Source organism: Phlebotomus argentipes, unplaced genomic scaffold (assembly GCF_947086385.1).
Source record: "Phlebotomus argentipes unplaced genomic scaffold, Phlebotomus argentipes genome assembly scaffold_18, whole genome shotgun sequence".
Taxonomy (NCBI): domain Eukaryota; kingdom Metazoa; phylum Arthropoda; class Insecta; order Diptera; family Psychodidae; genus Phlebotomus; species Phlebotomus argentipes.
The window spans coordinates 6,315,528-6,334,917 of record NW_026776177.1 but is presented as its reverse complement, the minus strand read 5'-3'; positions in this window follow the sequence as shown (position 1 = coordinate 6,334,917).

Here is a 19,390-nt window from a genome sequence, read left to right as displayed (position 1 = left end):
GTGACATAAATTGACACGGAGATTAGGGTTAAGACGATTAAGAGGGTAAATTAGCCGGGGATTCTTAGAAATTCGCTCAAAATCAATTTGCCTGATGGCTCCTGATGTAGCGCCAAGTGCAGGCGAGAAAAGGGAGATAAAAGGCAGCCAATATACACTTCGCCATATGGCTTGTGAGCAACGGCGAACCTCGAGGAAGTCTGCGGATGAATTGTGTATAGATGCAGGATGGATGTTTGTTCTTTCACGGAAGACAACATCTGTTCCGTGTACAATCCTGATGAATTTCAGTTGCACCTGAAATGTTTGCACTTACATTTCCGCCCTTACTCTGTCCATTCACTTATGCACTTGACAGAATGGAGAAGCGTTAATGCTGAATTTTCCCTCGTCATGGGGAAAAAGTTATACCTTGCGTGGAAAAGTATTAAGTGAAAAGCGACAATAAATCATGTTCCGTTGTCGTGATGTGTTTTAAATAGCATATTTCTGTTTCTTTTTCTCCCTTCTGGCAAATTTCTTCGTCGTTAGGAGGGAAATTTTACTGCCCTTGTTGGTCGTCTCTGACATTTGTCACGCAAATCAGTAATAATGACATTAGGAATTGCTTATAATCCCAAACACAAACGGTCATAAATATGAGTTGCAACATATCCTTTGCAATATCGCGATGCAATATATGAAATTCTGGCCGCATTTCCAGCAAAAGCACTTGCATATGAGAGCGAGTGCATGGGAATCGGGATTCGCAGAGTGATATAGAAGCCAATAAAGTGACGCTATTCTCACTTTTTGCTCGCAGGTCTTCTAAGGATCGCCGGGAGCCGTCTGCATTGCATCAAGCGCGTCTGATTTGGGCACACACAGCGTAATTCTATTTCGGCGTGCACGTCGCGATGCCACGTGCGCCGGAAAAATCCCCAAAATCTGATGGTAGCGGAGGTGGAAAGAGTTGCCGGATATACATATTCATACACAGAGGATAAGCCGCAATGCGGCATCATCGCGGGTATCAAAATGAATTTGCACATCCACCCCATTCGTGATGAATTGCTGCCATTTGTATGGGGCGCGGCGTGGCGGAGATTTCACGGATGTGGAGGATAAGACCCAGGCAGGGCGTCAATTTCCTCCGCCCCGGGGGCAATTACAGAGCAGCTCCGGGGGAAGATAATGACTAGCGGAGAGACAGAGACATTTCTGCAGATACGTGAAGAGTTTCCCTAAAAAATCCCGGCCAGCGTGACGTCCTGGGAGAGACACTGGGAATCGACAACACTTTCGACGATGTCGATTGAGGCGGCGGAATTGTCTCAAGGAGTCATGGTGAAAAATTTGTATAGGACGCGCTCTGAAGGAGTCCCGAAAGGGAGTAGGAAAGAAAGGGACTGGATGGAGAAATAACATTTCATAATTGTGTCCGAGGAGCGTGACCTGAATCCCTGAACTCACAATGCTTCCATCGAATGGGATTCACAAAAGCTCTCGTGTAGTCGAAAGTTTTCTCCCAACTTTTCACTTGATATTTTCTATCGTGTGTACTTTCTTTTGTATTTCAACAACTGACTTTATTTTATCCACTTTTTCCATTGACTATTTGCAATTTTTGTGCTACTCGAGCGGTGTATTTTGTTTTTCGTATAACAATCTTTTTTTTATCTTTCTCTATTTCTGAAGAATTTTTTATGTCGGAAATGTGTTCATTTTATTATTTTACACCCAGAAAAATTATACTATGTAATAATTGGACAAAGAGTCGTTCGCGTCGCGTGTTTTTCTCAAATTTCCACCCACTTTTATATGATTACAAGGCAGTGAAAAGCGGAAGGCAGCGATTCTCATTTCATCTTTGTTACATCTTCTTATATTGTTCTGTTGTTAAAGCTGAGGATTCACCCTCAATTATTTTGTTGAAGTTTCTTGTTTGTCTCGCAGCTCATTTGGCATCTCAACGCTAAATCATTGACTTCTGGCACAGTGTGAATTAATTGTTCAAACATCTTCCAAATCATCTCACTTCGCATCGATTGATTGTTAAGTTTTTCCTCATAATGTTCTTTGTGTGTCGTTTCTCGCGTTTGACAAAGTTGTGTTGTGTCTTACTTGTTGAAAAAAAAAACTTTGTTATTAATTTCATTCTCAATTCAGCTGAAATGCCCGGAATTTGCGCGACTGTTTCCTGTTATATAACGCAAATTTATTCCACGCCATTTCAACTGAATTGACAAGAAATTAAGTGAATTATGACTGTTTTTTTCGTCCTTCTGTTCCTGTCTCTCTCTCTCCCTTTTTAAGTTTCTTGTTTTTTCTACCGTCAGTTTTCAGCGTTATTTGTTTGTTCCTGCAAGAAGAAATATGCAGAATTTTCCATACGTTGTCAGTTTGCCAGTGGAATATTCTGTGTTTTCCTGTTAATTTCGTTTTCGTCTTTTGTTGATTTTTTTCCGAGGGACTTGTTGATTGTTCTCTTGTTAATTGCACTCCTTTTTATTCAATCTGTGCCTTTCGTTCATCTTTCATTTCATCGTTGAAAACTTGTTACGTTTCACGTTATGCTTTCGTTACATTTCATCTCGTTAGTCAAATCATACGTTTTCCACACACTAAATCGCTGCCGTCGCTTTTCAAAACGCTCTCACACAAAAAAAAATCCCATTATATTAATTTAAATTTCTTTTCCAACTCTTATCGTGTGTCGTGTCGTTTTTTTCGTGTTGCATTTTCTAACAATTAACGTATTTTTCTCTTCTTTTCTAATTAAAATATGCTATTTTCCCCATTATATAATTGCACGGATCAAAGCTCTCTTGCGCTGAAGCTCTCCAATGAGTTGCACAAAAATTTCTATACATAGAAACTCAAGCGAAAACTATTCAGAAGCTATTTGCTGGACAAGTGTGCTCCACAAATGCTCTATAAAGTCAACAAATTCATTTCATTCCAGCGAAAATAGTCTACAGAGTAATTAAATTGTTATTGTTGAATTTTCTGTTGTTTAGTTTGTAAGTGTTATCTAGTATTTAAGGAAGAATCCACACTGGAAGAATGGGAAAGAATGAGAGACGCAAGCTTAACATAGATTGTAAATAATTTTAAGGAATTTTGTGTTCTGAATTTGTGTGATTGTGACAAAAAATAATAAAGAACAATTCTTTAACACTTGGAGAATTTACTGAATGCACAAGAGTTTCATCGTCTGGATCTTCTCAGGGTGAATTTGGTTTGGCCATTCTTGAGAAATTTATATAAGATGTCCAACAACGGGTAAGAATTTGTATAATCAAAACGATAAATATGAATATTCTAGCGATCTCATCGCACAACTCATGCAAGCGTGCGATATTAAAGTCCTAAATCCTCATCGTATTCGGCTTTCGAGGACTATTAGCTCCGCATCTGATAGCCTTCACACTTGGCACAAGAATGTTCCATTTGCCCGGATTTGATGGGAATTCCTTGAGTGTTATTGCAATTTCCATCGATCCATCACGGCGACATCGCTCGCATCGTCCCTTTCACGCCACTTTCCGGCCATTCTTCATGGCCAGCCGCCCAGTTGGGGGGCGGAAAGTGTGGTGGACATGTGACGACATGGGGAGCCGTGGATGGGATTTCGAAGGAGAATTACCTCATTCTCACGTGACTGACGTCAATTGAGACTTTCGCCACTCCATCAAGCGATTCGGCCGCCCTATTACACCCTTCGATGTCCTCATCGACGTTATGGCTCTCATGGGCCGCCGGGCCGTGAGGAAATTGCAATTTCTAGTCCACACTGACGCCGAGCGAATCCTTGAAATTGGATTCTGCGCGAAAGACAGCGTTTTCGGCGATTGTGAGTAGTGTCGCGACGATGAGCACTGCAGACTGCAGTGTAGCATTTATAATTTGGTCATTTTTCCGCAATCTCAAGTGTGCTTCCCAATAAATTCTACACCCAACAACCAGAGGCCTTTCGCCACCCCCAAACGAACCCCCAAAGTGCGCTTTCACGTGAGTGTGTGCGGAGAAAATAGAGGAAATCTGGTAAGTTAACCTTTACCGCTCTCTGACAAATCACCATCCATAGCAACAATAAATACAGCCTTGATGTCATTTCCCTACACAGGGGATTAATATTAATAAGCCGCGCGTATATGAATAACATAACACATCTGGAAAGCGATCCTCTGCGTGGGTCTCCCATAACAATCACGCATTATGTATAAGTCTTCGTGTAATTTGTGCTCAACACAGAGCCCCAAATTATGATTGGAGCAGAGCCAAAATGTTATAGATTTTCATTAATGCCTTCGATACAGTCGTACAAGCGGGGAAATTCATGCATTAGGGATAAAGGTCTCTGGAAATGTAGGAGCCAAAGTAGGACTTTATTGTGTTTCGCACACATCAAGGGGGAGATAATAATGTCAGAAGTCGTGAACAGGTCAGCAGAAGTACTTAAGAAGTGGAAGTGTTTAAAAGCTTTCAATATTCCCTTCCTGAGTGCTTATTTTAGTGACAAATTGTCCCAATTCTTTAGATTTTCTTTTAATTCTCACGCAAAATTAATAATAAAAATCTTTTGTCTAGGTTATGTAGCGAATCACGGACGGATTTAGTGAATAATTCAAATTCTAGCACATCAATTTTTATGTTTAAATCAGGCAAATTTGGAAGTATTTGGAAGTGGTGTACAGATTCAGGGCATATTATCTCCCCCTTGGCACATATTAATGCGGCGCGCATTGAGGGAAACAAAAGGGCACGACATTGACACACACACACACAAGGAGCATTTCGCAAGAATAGCATTCATCTTTGTGAAATTGCGCCTTTCTTTTCTCTGCATGGCAGTTTGCATTTCACTTAATTCAATGGCAAACTGTGTAGTTTGCTATAAAAATCTCCTTAAAACTTTGCTCTCGCCTCTGAAATCGAATATTTCCACTGGAGTGGCGTAGAGAGAAATTGCGGCACTTCCCGAAAGAGCACAACATTTCTAAGAATTACGTGAAATTTATTTCCTCAAACATTGCTCTCTGCTTTCCAGGGGAGGAAATTTTCTTGTTCAGGGTATGAAATTGAATTTAGGGCTGTGGAATTGTATTATTTGTCTCTATTTATTCCATCAAGTGTGCCGGAGACCTTTTCAGAGTGATGATATCCAGAGAAACACCTTTAAGGACATCCAAGCGCCATTTGCCAACACGACAAATCTTCCCCTGCAACTTTGCGTAATTATTAAGACCACCAACTTGACCGAGGCGACTCGCCGAGAAACTCGGCGGCAAACTGTTAATGAAATGTTTATAGAGGGGAAAACTCCGCACAACATTCTCGGCAATTGCAAGAGCAGTGCGGTCAGAAATTAAACATGAACCACTTTGCGGGGCCTCAAGCTGGGGCGGAGGGTCGAACTGTTAAAATTTAACGCCAACTGGTCGACATGCAGGCAGGATGTCTGTCGAGATGTTGCTCGAAATATGAAAACTTCCCCGAAAAGTGGGTGGAAACTCCGCCGTGCGGGGTTCATGAAAAGATACGACGGTGAATTCAACGACGTGTAGGTGAAACTTTTACACTAGTTTATAACTTTTGCCTCGCCTTCGTCGCCACAATCTCATCCTTGACTCCCCATTCTTTTGCCACCCTCTTGAGCTCTCCACCACGGCCCGTGATGAGCTCCACCAGAGCCATTTTATGGTGTCCAGTGAGCGAAAAGTTTGGAAAATGTATTTTTTGCACTGACTCACCAAATTGGATTTATCCCCGCGCCGAATTTTCCAGCGCAATCAATATTTGTGTTTGGCGGTAAACTACTATCAAAATCGTAATAGAGCGCAATATATTTGGCCATTTTTAAGCACAACAACTACAGATTATTATGTTTATCACCATAATATTCGATTACCACCAGCGAATTCTCTTTTAGGCTGGAAATGAAAATTGTTGAAATTTTTCAATTAAAGGATTGTGTTTCAATTTCCATGGAAGCCTTTGGATTGTTTAATTTTTCATACGATAATGCAAAAAGTTCATAAATTTTCATTTTACGTACAACATCCCATCGCGGTTTCTGTACAATTTGTCAAGCGAATGAATTTCACATCAATTAAAACCTCATTCGATTTTCCCGCCAATCATGCGTTCACAGGGAATTTTTCAGTAAAATGTTTAACTTGTATTTTAATTAGCATCAGCAAGTACAAAAGTCCCTGGCGCAGTTAATAAAATTATCTCGCATTTTAAAACAGCTTCGGAAACTGGGTGGAACTGTTTGATGTGGAATTCCCCCGTGTGTGTCACAGTTTGTCATTTGAGCCTTCATCGCTTTGTTGTTGCCAGAAACACTTTTGGGGGTGAAAATCGCATTGCTAAATTCTGTGGCCGGCTTCTCTCGTTTCACGTGCAGACACTGTCCGGAGCAGTGGCAGCGTGTGATTTACAAAAGCCACCCACGCAATGTTGAGGGCTGCTTCTGTGGTGTCATTGACCATTTTGACGGGGATGTTTTGCGGACGGCACTTGCACAGAACAGCACATTCGCATTCCACCAGCAACAGTGTCTAATTGGAGGTTTTTGCCAGCTCCGCAAACATCAGCCAAATACATTTTTTCCGAAATCAAGAACATGCAGTCTTTGCTCCTCAAATCCATCAATTCAACATGTGCGCAAATGCAAATTGATTTGAATGCAAATTAATGCAGACAATTGCTTTGTGCGCGCATCAATTATGTGGAAATTTATGCCGTCCTTTGCAAATGCATTGAGAGTTTGTGACAATAAATTCGAGCTTAGAAATTGAGCGCGTTGCAAAAGCCCCAACTTGACGCTCTTTTTCCTCGTGTGAATCACACTCACGAAGTCACTTGGGCGACTTTCAATGATTCCGACACGAAATGCTATTTAATGCACAATTAATTCACATTGAATGCATGTTATTATGCAATTTCATTAGAAGCGCAGAGACCACTTGAGACAAAGTTGCGAGAATCTGGCAATAAATACGCCAAAGAGCACGAGACGCTGCAAGTGAAGATCCACCCAAATCTCGGTGCCATTAAGGCATTAAGGGGAAGTCTGAGGCGATGATAAATTTCCCGGCAAATTAAAAGAGACGCTCAAAATGCTTGAGAATCGTATGAGTGAATGCATTTGCCACTTTGATAGCAACCCTCTGTAAATTAGTTGTTATAAGACCCTCATTTGCAATTCTAATCGACATGCAATGCATTATTAATTAATTTCACTAATTATATTGCTTGCACATGTGCATCGTGCCGAAACATTGAAGATTGTCTCGTGAATGTAAAGTAGACACATTAGCGAGGATCAATAAAGTGATGTTTGTGGCAAATAGTGTGTCTATAGATAGATTACCAATTGAGCAGAGGAGATGTAAAGAATGGCGTAAAGTTTGCCCATCAAGTTGGGCAAAAAAGTGAGCTTTCGGAAGTGCCTGAATGCAGGCAAATAAGCATATCTTGTTGAACATCGGAAAGCTTGCGAGAGAAGCGGGAGAATTGACATATTTATTGGAATTTCCGCTTCCAGGAGTTGTTCCTCCGCAAGCAAATCGGTATGGAGATTCAATTGTGAGCTCCCAGCTGTGACAATCTAATGATCGCTCTCAGCCATTTGTCATCCCCATGCGTATGTGGGACTCCTTCGGAATTCAATTAGTGATTGAACACACAAATCCAATTGAATTATGATCGAATCTCGTGCCCGGAATTCTTATCATGCGGCAAAATCATCTCGGAAGCTCATAGCATCTTCCATGAGTGGCTGCGAGCGCACCAACACACATTCCTCCCGCCAGACAATGGCGAAGACACCGCACAGATTCCTCTTCGAAAATCTTCAAACACTCACTCTTCAAAGTCGCCTCACAATTGCTCGTTAAGTTGATTCAAATCAGTTGCTGCAGCAACATCAGCCTCATCGTTCCGATAGGGAAATTTCGGATGGTTTCTCGGTTGTGATGTGCTCGACTTGTGTCATCTCCGGACTGAATATTCGGTGGTTTTCTGTTGACAAAACTTCTCGTAAATTCCCCAAGAATCGCTCAATTTAATCCCGAGCAGTGCTTTTCCTCGCCTCCCAAGACACTGGGTTAATTGAATCACAGAGACTTGTTCGAGGAATCTCAGAGGCGCAGACAAAACCTTTGAAGCTTCTTGCGAGAAGAGGGATTTTGAGGTTTGTAAACAATCACATTCAAATTCCCCTAGACATTTTAGTTCAGACTGCAAAGCCCTGCTCGATAAGCTAGTTAATTGGGATTGAGAAGAATCTGTGAGAGTTTCCAATATTTGGTGGCGTTCTCAAGTGACTTCTGCTCAGTCTCAATAGCCGACACAGCTTCGAATCGCAGTGAAAGCCAACAGAACACACACAGAAGGGGTGAAGAGTGGTGTGCATTGAAGGTAATAGAGACAAATAAAGCCCATTCACATGCCTGTGAGATGAAATAAATAAAATTTCCTGGCAATGGCCATCATCTTCACATCCCAAAAGTAGTGTTAAAAATAAATTATGAACTCAACGAGAGCATCACACACATCAGTGAATCCAAACAGTTGGCACTCCGTTCCCGCCTCGCCCTCATTGAGCTGATTCTTATGTAAACGAGGTGTGCAATGAGGCAAAAACACACCTCACAACCTCCCGAACTCCCTCACAAAACATTTTAATTGAAACTTGATCAATTGCAGAGGAGATACGATTTTCATGCCTTTCATGCGTCGTCTCCATTGTTAATCATGGCTCAATAGTCATTCCAGTCGGAATTCCTCATTTTCTCAATGGCGCGCTGGGGAAAATATTACTGTGAAATCACGCGACTGGAAGCTATGCGGATTTCATAGGGAATACAGAACATTCTCTGTGGCTCTTTTGAAAGCCAAACTCGCAAAGATATGCTCAAAGGCTGGCCTTCGTGGGGAAAAAAACTCCGTCCATGCAAATATTAATTACATGTTGACAGAGTGAGAATGATCCGCCACAAAGCACTCCATTTTTCCGTGGATATCCTTCGTCAAAGGATGCTCAGCACTCCGAGATAATAAAGTCTCGAGGGCGGTTGGTAATGTGACTTCACCAGTTATTCTTTATTTCCGCGAGTGCGACAAATATGAGCGAAAGTTTGGCGAGAAATTCGCATGTCACTCCTTTTTAAATCGAAGAAATTACCCGAAATGACACACAAAGATGGGCAGATTTGACGATTTGACCGCGCGAGAAACTCAATGCGTTCGTAACATTTGTTAAATTGTGTCTATTTTGTCTATTTGTGTGGAGGTGGTTCGAAAGGTGTAAATTGAGAGGAAAGAGAAAAACGCAACACGGCGAAGGTGAAGAAGCGATGTCGTAAAATAGCAAAAGGTAAAAGAAATCCAGAATATTACAGCGTCACAACTGTTTACCTGGGAAGACACACAAACAAATAGACACAAACGGTCACTGAACCGCCAGCATATTTGAGGCAAAGAGTTGCCATCGAGTGGAGAAAAAAGCAGAAAGTCAAGCGAAATATATGTAGGTTTTGCGATGCTGCAGTGCAATTTGTGAAAATTGTTTAATTAAACAATTAATCTGGAAATGAAATAAATCCACAGGCGGCGCAGTTAGAATGCTGTTTGTCACCATTTCCTCACTTCCGCCGCGGGCTTTTTGAGGTTTACTCCCGTGGACAGTAGTCGATGTAGCCCAAAGCGGAGTTGGCGATAAAGTTATTTGCGCATCAACCACATTTTTGCTCCCTGGCTGTATTTGTATCGCCGCAATGTCCAAGTTAAATTGAATCGGCCATTCGATCAGCCTGGAAAATCAGTCCACCACTTTTCCACACACACACACCCCCTCCTCATTTGGGTAAATATGTAATTGAAAACACTCCACTTAATTGATTCCAGATCTGATCGCTTGCACAAACATGTCTCGTTTGAATCAGTTCAAATAAAATATATATGTATATATTCTATAAATTGGAAAAAGTTCCTAATGTACATTCGAGTTTATTGGCGAATAGAGCGTTTGTTGTGCAGAATTTTCCACCCATAATGCCAACTATTAATAGAGTTGGAATCACTCTTTGACACTGCAATGAAAATGATCATAAAAATTCTCTTCTCTGTGACAATTTTTAAGATTCCGTCCTAATTTCAACGCAAATAACACACGAAACATTGTAAATTGTGAATAATTTAACCACAAACACAAATAGCTAATAGAAATGTTGAATTGTTTGTTGGGTGTTTCAATAAATTTTAGAAACATTAGGCGAACAAATTGTGTGTTTGTGCATCAAATATGTATTTGATGAATATTGTTCAATTTATTATCCTTTCATAGCGTTATTTGCATATTTCATTTAGTAACTATTCCAGTCAATTCCATCAATTCGAATCCTGATGAGATTTGAATGAATTGTTCGCATTTTGGACTGAATTTGTGTAATTTGATGGTTAAATAAAATTGCTCAAAATCCGCAATGGAGCAGTTTCAATAGAGCAATTGATTCACATAATCTAGTTACGAATCAAATTTCACATTCAACCTATATCGATTAAATGCATATAATTTTTGAAAATTGCAGAAAATTGCGGGGTTTTTTCCAAGAAAGAGCTGGAATTTGTTGGCGAACCACTTAAAATCTGAGGCAGATGAGTGAGGAGAGGAGCTTGATAGAGTGAAAAAGTGGGTGTTTGCCAGGGAGGATGATAAAAACATTGCGCTGAGCTGAGATGAGCTGCTCAAAATGCTTTGTGGCGACTGAAAATCCACGAGGAAACTCTATTGCCATGAAGTTCCAATTTTGTTCCTATGTAAATTCTCCTTCCTTGAATAATTACAAGTATGGTCGAAAAAGCAGCTTCTCACTTCATTGAATTTATCAAGTTTGGGGTGGAATGAAAAAGAGACATTAAACTCGCCCAGACTTTTCTCCCATCCAAGAGCGCTTCAAAGCAATATCAACTCTGGGTGGCGAAACTATACACATAAATTGAGAGGATGTCTTCCTGAAGGTTTCCAGCTCCGCTACAGAAAGTGGAACGTCACAAGTTTTTAGCAATATCCGGGCGCAAGTGATTCACAAATTGTTAAAGTTGCTCTTTCTTGTTGTCAAAGTGCCCGGGCAGTGTCTGGGATGGGGCATTGATTCAGTGTGCCAGATGGCCACATATACTTTACAGCGATGATAACCCAAGTCCCTGCCTTTGATTTATCATTTGGGGGCTATTCGCAAGCACTTCCTCAAGCGCTGGCCACACTTTCGCCCCAACACTGGGTCAGTATCTTTAATCTCTGGCCAGTGCTCGCTATGCGTGAAGCCCCCTGGCCGAGTCACTGGGCATCGGCTGTCCAGATTCCTCCGCCAGTGTTTGTCCACCCACTCGGCTGTGCATTCAAGTGTCCGTGTCGCTCCACGTCCTAATGGGTTTTCAGTTTCCATCAGCGCAGCCGTTTCGTGTTTGATTGAAAATGCTGAAATTCCGGCGAATGGCGAAATCGTGCAATGAATGGTGTGCGAATAAAAAGCATCCAGCTCAGGTGAACAAAATGGCTTTGGGATATCTTGCGCAGCAGTTGGAGTCGCTCTCATTAAGTCTCATCCTTCATTTGTGGTCCGCCTAAACACACCATGTGAAATGACAGAGTCCCTGTGTGGATAATTAACAAAATGAATAACCGAGAGCCAGTGTTTGGTCAAATTAATTTCACACACCGCAGAATAATGATTCCGTCAAAATAAACACACTCACAATGTATTATTACGACTGACGGGAGAATTTAATTAAATTTAAAATTACACTCCTCCACCGCAATTAATGCCGCCCGAAAAGGGATCCTCCCGAAGGAGGTTTAATCTTCATCTCCCATTTGCCTGGGCGCTTGAAAATTTTTCCTTAGACCTCATCGCTCATGCTGGAAAGTATTATGCGGTCAAAGTGGCGGATATTCAGCTGCAAACAGCCAAACTCCATCTCTGTATTTGCCAATGAGATTTCACAAGGGAAAGATAATGTGCACGGAAGTGCTGTAGAGATTTGAGCAGAGCGGAAAATCAGTCAAGTGTCTCAGTGAAGTAGTGCTAATTGCCCGTCTTTTCCCCTGTTTATTTCAGGTCAATTTGGACTGTAAAATTCCTCATCAATCCCAATCAGTATCGAGTGTTGGGGTCAGTGCAGAGTCAGAGGGTGCTTTCGTTCCGCCAATTACAGAGTGAGTTCTACTCTCATTAAACCTCCAATGATACCCATTAATACTCACATCGACCGCCGTGGCAGATTTAATAGTCTCCTAATGGGAGATAGAGAGAGCATGAAAGAGGGAAATTTCCACTTAATCCACGGCATGTGATGTCCCAGCACTGGAAAATGTGTCACAGTGCGGTGCCGCCGAGTCTCCCAGCCCAGCCGAGTGATATTAAATATTGAGGACAAATGCTCCCCGCTCCGGTGGAGACTGTCTTTGAAGATTATCCCGCACAAGGAGGGGCGGAGGTGCAGAACCACACTCGCAATCTAATTCAATAATCACAAAAGTTTCCATAACATTCAAGAATATCTCTTTCTTATCCACCCTTCGCATCTCATGTGGTGAGAAACGTGAGTTGCTCTGTCTCTCTCTCTGGGTGTGTTAGAGGAATTTCATGTTTAAGCTGGGCTCCCGGGAGGTGGGGGAAAAGCAAATAAATAAATCTCGTCTTTCTCCATGACAAGAAACCACAAAAGTCATGAAGTTGCAAACTCTCCTCCACCAAAACCATCAGCACAGAATTCCCAACGAGTCGGGCTCAATCCGGAGGGATGAGACCAGACAGAAGTGCGAGTGCACGATATGACCAAGAAGGAGTGCTCCGTGGAAGCCAGCAATGCTAATCGGACGTCAGAAGTCATTGGGTGAAAGATTCAGTCAAATTCTACGAGATGAGCAAAATCTGGCGCCACGATCAAAAGTTCCTGATCGTTACTCAAGGATTCACACTAGATGTCACTCTTACTTATACGCGACATGACATTAATCTGTTATATGTGACTTTGATATGCAAATGAACTAAGTTTTATAGTTCTAAATTGAATAAATTTCAATTTGACAAAAATATTTTGCAAAGCATATTTCGTTCAAGTCACTACTTATCAAAGGGGAGATAATATGCCTTAAATATGTACACCACTTCCAAACACTTCCACATTTGCCGAACATTTCTAGAACTCGAAGTTTCTGGACTATTCTTACATTAATCCCCAAAATAAAATGAATCTCTTAAGTTTCCATTCGATATTTCTGCAAGAATTCACTTAGAAAGGCTTTTTTGAGCATATTTTCTGACCATAACCTTAAAATATCACTAAAAAAGTCTTTTAAGACTCAATTTGGAAGTTTTCTACATCCCAAAACATCTGATATGATTTGCCAATGAACTCAAAATTGTTGATTTACAGTCAGAATCCAGCAGAAAGTTTTCTAAATGAACATTTTTCAAGTCCACATGACTCTTTTTGAGGTTATGTTCAACTTCAATACAATTTACAGTCTGAGTAAAGATATTTATTGAATGAAAATGCTTAATTCTGCGAATGACTTACGATCTCTGCGACTTCAGCATAAGAATTGATGTGCTAGAATTTGAATCATTCACTAAATCTGTCCGTGATTCTTTACATAACCTAAAAGGGATTATTGTGATTGTTTCCAGCTCAACAATCAAAATAAATCCAAGGAATCAAAATAATTTGTCAATAGAAGAAGCATCAAGGAAAGGAATATTGTAAGTTTTTGAGCACTTCCTTAAACTCCCCCTCAGCTGTACACTACTTCTGACTATATTATCTCCCCCTTGGAACTTGCTTAAATTTACTAAAGCATAGAACGAAAGGGTGAAATGGAAGGAAAATGAGGAATCTCTTCATGTTCAAAAGTCTAACTGGGAGAAGTTTGAAAAAAATTCAGAGAATAAGAGTGAAATTAAGTTATATCGCACATCGTGCCGAAGTTGGCCTTCCTAGAATCCACGGGGTTCTGAACAACCTTTGACTTTATTAAATTCTCCAAGTTCACCGGGCGCCTGAAATCATAAAAAGTTCTGGCGAATCAGAAGTATATTGATTCCAATCTGCGCGCTGGTGCCGGAGGAACACCCACGGTGAATCCTGTACAGATAAATCACTCCCAGTGGGCATTAATTAACAAGGAGTCGAATGATGGAGGTAATCAGCTTTAGCACAAACTCATTGTGATTCACTGGCAAGAGGCTGAGGTTTCGCAAGTGCGTGAAATTACAACTTTCTGATTGCTGCAGATTTCCACGAACATTGTAATTGGGGAGGAAATTGAAATACTCCTAGTGAGATTACAGAGTAATACGCTAAAACTCAAATTGAACTCTGGAAATACACATGTTCGATTTTCGTCAAGTCCCGCGCCATGTGATGAAGAGGAGTTAACATGAATTACCTGAATTGTGTTTCGTGGAAACTGTTGCTGAGACTTGAGAACTGCAAATGCGCGCAATCCCAACTTTTCCTCACGCGAAAACTTTAATGCATGATATAATTGGAGTTTGCAAATTTGTATAGTTATGCAAGAAATGCGATTATGAAATTTAATACACTAAATATTTTGCACTAACATCCAGAATAGATATCAAAATCATGTTCTCACATGAAAATTTCCACAGATGCTTTGAACTGTGGAATCGAAAACTTGGCAATAAACGTAAAGCCTCCAGCGATTCACCTGACGATATGGAAATTCCCGATATTAAAGTTTTAATTAGATACGCAAAGCTACTTGTAGATTTCATACTTGATGTTCCCATGGAAGGAGCACATAAACAACCCTCTTGAGAAGCATTTGCGGGCGCGGCAGATAAATCTAATTCTTTGCACATTTCTCATTATTCCTAAACATACAGAATTTGAATTATTCCTCAAGTGTATTTCATTCACATTTGCTTTGCAGATCTTTGTCGCACATTCTGCAGCGGAGCAAGTTATTGTCGCCGAACGGAGAGGAAGACAATTTTCCAAGTAAGCAAAAATGTGTGATTTATTGGAAGTATCGTCAGCGTTGAAGATGTGCTTTCCAGATAAGTTGTCCTGACTGAAAAACACTCACACTGGAAATTTATTTCACCCCTTTTTATTTGCACCATTATTTTGTGGCAATTTCTGTCTGGGCACGAAATCCGAGAGCGATCTTGGGATGAAAGCAACAAATTTAGACGAGATTTTAGTGGGGCGTGTATGTTAATTTGTCAACTCTCTGATAACATTGGCATCAAAGTAATTAGCTGTGACTTGGAATTGTGAGCAAACAAGAGATTAAAATTGTTATGGCTTACAAAGCTTCGCCACGCAGTGATAAGAGAAATCATACACTGCATATCGATTACTTAATTATAACTCTGAATTATTCATTAGGGATTAATTTGCAAATGCAAACAGTTCCACGAAATTGCCTATTTAGAGCAAAGCTATATCGACGGGTGGATTGAAAGCTATGAAAAGTCATAATTGTCATTTTTTAGGAGAATCATTTGAAAATTTAGTGTTAATTGTGCTGGTGAAATTTGCCGAATTTCAACTCAAACACCCGCTAATTGTTCGATAAAGTGTTATTATTGCCCTATAATGAATCTTTTGTGAATGATTTAGTTGAATTTATTGACATTAATTTGAATTTTAACTGAAATATGGCAAAGTTAATAGATAATGTGTTGAAAAGTCGATTTTAAATAAGCTTTGACAGCATTTTATCCAAAGAAGTTGAAAGATATCAATTTTTCATACTCTACAATACTTTTTTTCAAAGTTCTATATTAAGAAAATTCAAAAATATGCTATATATTCTCATTTAAAGTTTGCAAAAATATATAAGACATAAATAAACTATGAGAAATCGACTTCTCACAGTTTTTGCTTCACCCGTCGATAGTTAAGTGATCTCTTTATTATCCGCTTTCCGTCGTTTATGACTAAATACGAGAAAAATTCTCCTCTATTCGTCAAAACACGAACTCTGTGTGTCTCTGCTGCTCAATGACATGATTTTCTGTGTGACTTCAGCGCAGCAAAGCGATTACATTCAATAAACACAGACTTAAGTCGGAATGGAACAACCCTTCATTAGAGTCAATTCGGTTCTTTGTTTTCGTTCTGTTTTATCTTTGCACTCGCTCAGGGGACTTATTGAGTATGGAATAAACAAACTGTGAAATGATATTCTTCGTCGATATACAAAATAAGCCCAGCTAACTACACAACTGCGCGGGAATGCGCGGCGATGGAGGAAATGAAAAGAAGGGGGCATTTAGAGCCATGAACCGTGAACCAAAAATATTGGAATTATGTTCTTGTGCGGAATACAATGCTCTTGGCAGGCAATCTTTGCAATTGAGTCGTCTTGGCAGGAGACAATGATGCCCAGTCGCGCTCTGATCGTGTCTCCAAGAGTATCGCACAGTCTCGATCGTCGCCGTGCTGGCAGATATGAAGATTGTGGAGTGTCCCAATTGTTTCACATCGAAATCCGATGATTCTCACGCGGATCCGCCGCGAGTGAAGAGTTTCGTCAGCGCCGCACTGCGAAGATTCACGGTGTTTCGTCTCAAAGATGCACCACCCCATCGGCCGAGTGGGAAGTTCGCCGTGGAGCGGAAGCACAAAGTGAAGAAGCGGGACCTCGTTCGCGGCGCTGCAAATCGAGGTAAAGTCCTTGCTACACTGTGGAAAAAGGTGTGACAAATGCCACAACAAAGGCGCATTCACTAAAGTGCACAATTAGGTTTTCGGCTGCTGAAGGCGAAATCTCATAGAATTGCCGAAAAAATACAATTCTAATTGGAATTAAGCAATAAAATGTTTCTTTTGTCATGGATTAATTCAAGTGACATCGAATTAGCAAATTGATGAATTTGCAAAGCCTGATACGCAATCGACCGATAAAGAGAGAAATATTCAGAGTTATTCAACCGAAAACAGCGCATCTAGAAATTGTGGAACATCAAAAGAAAGATTGACAATCTGTCCTCTATTCTTCGTCATAATGTCAGAATGATCATTAAAAAAAGGCATATAAAAGTGATTCTAATGAAGTATGAATCAGAAATTGGATCAGAAGTTCTCCCCATCTTTGCAATCAATTTTCTCACCGTGCATTCAAAGTGACTGTTTATTCCCTTCCGCATTTTGAGGGGTTTTTGAGGGGGTTTTTCGGGAATAAAGCCGCATAGTTGGCTCCAGCCAAAGGCAACTCAACTCATTTTCCAGTCAATTTTTAGTGTTTCACTTCCGGTCGCTCTGCCCTCCGTCTCTTTCACTCCGCGCCATTTCAATTCACCGTGTATCTCCGCATCGAATCTGTGTGTGTACTGAAAAGAGGAATAATTGTTTATGTTCGAAATAAGAACCAAGCCCATCCTCTGTAGTCTTCCTCATTTATTTTACAATCTATTATTGCTAAATGAAAAATCGATTGGCGTCTATTTATATTTTCACGGTGCCATCGGCGCACTGAATTCGTTACAGTGATTTTACATGAAGTGTGCACAAATCATTTATTTCTCTCGTGTCAATCAAAGAAGTGGCAAAAATCTCTACAATACAATCCGCCAAAGTAGGCACAAACACCATCGACCTTTTGGCACAGCTTAATTGTTGCTCTTCGCATATTTATCACCCGAATTGATCACTCAATGTATGGATATTGAGGTGACCAAGGTCAGAAGCCACGAAATAAGCTGTAAAATCGCGTCACACGTACATAAAGCGGTGGGGGAAGCACATATCATCATTAGACAATTAGCATAAATAAACTGTTCAAAGACACCTGCCACGCACACAAACGCACCAGCGTGTGTGGCAGAAGATGGCCAGCAGTGCCTGGTGATATTGTTTTAATGCACCCACATTACACCACTCAAATATTAATTAACGCCCGTAATCGATTCTGTGCTATGCCAATAAATTTTCATGGGAATGTGAACAGGATTTCCAGGGAATGGCACAGCACAACAATGCATTCAGCACTACACAATTCAGCCAGAGTTATTGATTGTCAGGTGACTCGTATAAGTCAAAACTATTTGGGATGCCAATGAGATGCCCTGTTGTGCATTATGGCGCGTTTTTCACCTCAATCACGGTCCCAACATCAGCCATAATAGCTATGGAATTGTCTCGCGAGAACAATTTGCCATGAAATGTCCTCCAGAGAAGCATTCAGGAGGGCAGAAACTGACTTCATTCATTATTACCGACTTTTATTAATACTTCGTGAGCGCAAAGTGTTCTAAATTGAATGTGAAATCAGTCAGATTAAGCGATAGAAGCGCAAAGCATCGATAAATTACACTTTAATTGATGACAATGGCTGAGGAGAGGGAAGATTCTCAGCGGGCGATAAATGATTAACCTTCTGACTTGCTTAGGCTTGGAGATGTCATGATTCTCAAAGCTGCACTTTGATGGCTGAGCTGAAGAGCCGAAGTGTTGACTGAACAGTTGCACGAACTGTGAATGTTTCAAAAACTACGCGACTAATTTGATTTTGATTAATTAAACGTCCGTCCAACGTTTTTCCGTTCAATTATTTTCTTCCGCAGAGGGAAAAAAAGATAAATACAGCCAATAAAATGGCCAGAAGAGTGTATGAAATTGACTGATTGCGACTCTGTGAGATGTGTTGTATGATTTTTAACATCGAAGTAATACGCTTTAATGCCCTCCCATGTGTGTGCACATAAAGGTGTGTTGTCGAGCCTCACCCACTCACAGAACTGATTACAAGAATGCATTAGCATTTATGGCATTTTCTCATACACCCAGAGTCAGAATATTCACTGTTCTCGTGTAAAATATAAAATGCGAGCACATTCATTACCACCCACCTTCCCGGGGTGGACTATTTACGCAGCCATTGTGCAGCAGAAACAAAGAAAATCCACTTGCGAGAGTGCGGGGAAAAGGCCCCAAAACACCCCTTATTAATGAGCCACTTTTTCCCTTCTTGCGAGTCAATTGATGCTGCGGAGGCTTGAATGGCTCGAGCCACTCTCACGGAAAGACATCACCTCAAATACAATTAGTGCCGACAAGATTAGCTCTCAATTTTGCGCACAGGCTAATCTTTGTCCTAATGTAAATTCGCGTGAATTTTAATTAGAAAATTAGTCTGAGACGCACTCCGGTGTTGAAATTCACCCAGAGTAATGATCCTTGACAAATGCTGCAGCATTTTCACAGTGCTTGAGGCATGAAGCCACATAAAATTAGATATATCATGTATTATAATATTACTTTGCCTTCTGATGGTTGGCAAACAAATGATATTTACCATGAAATTCATCTCAATCGAACATCAACTCCTTCCCCGCTCCCCCGAAAAACCGATTCATTC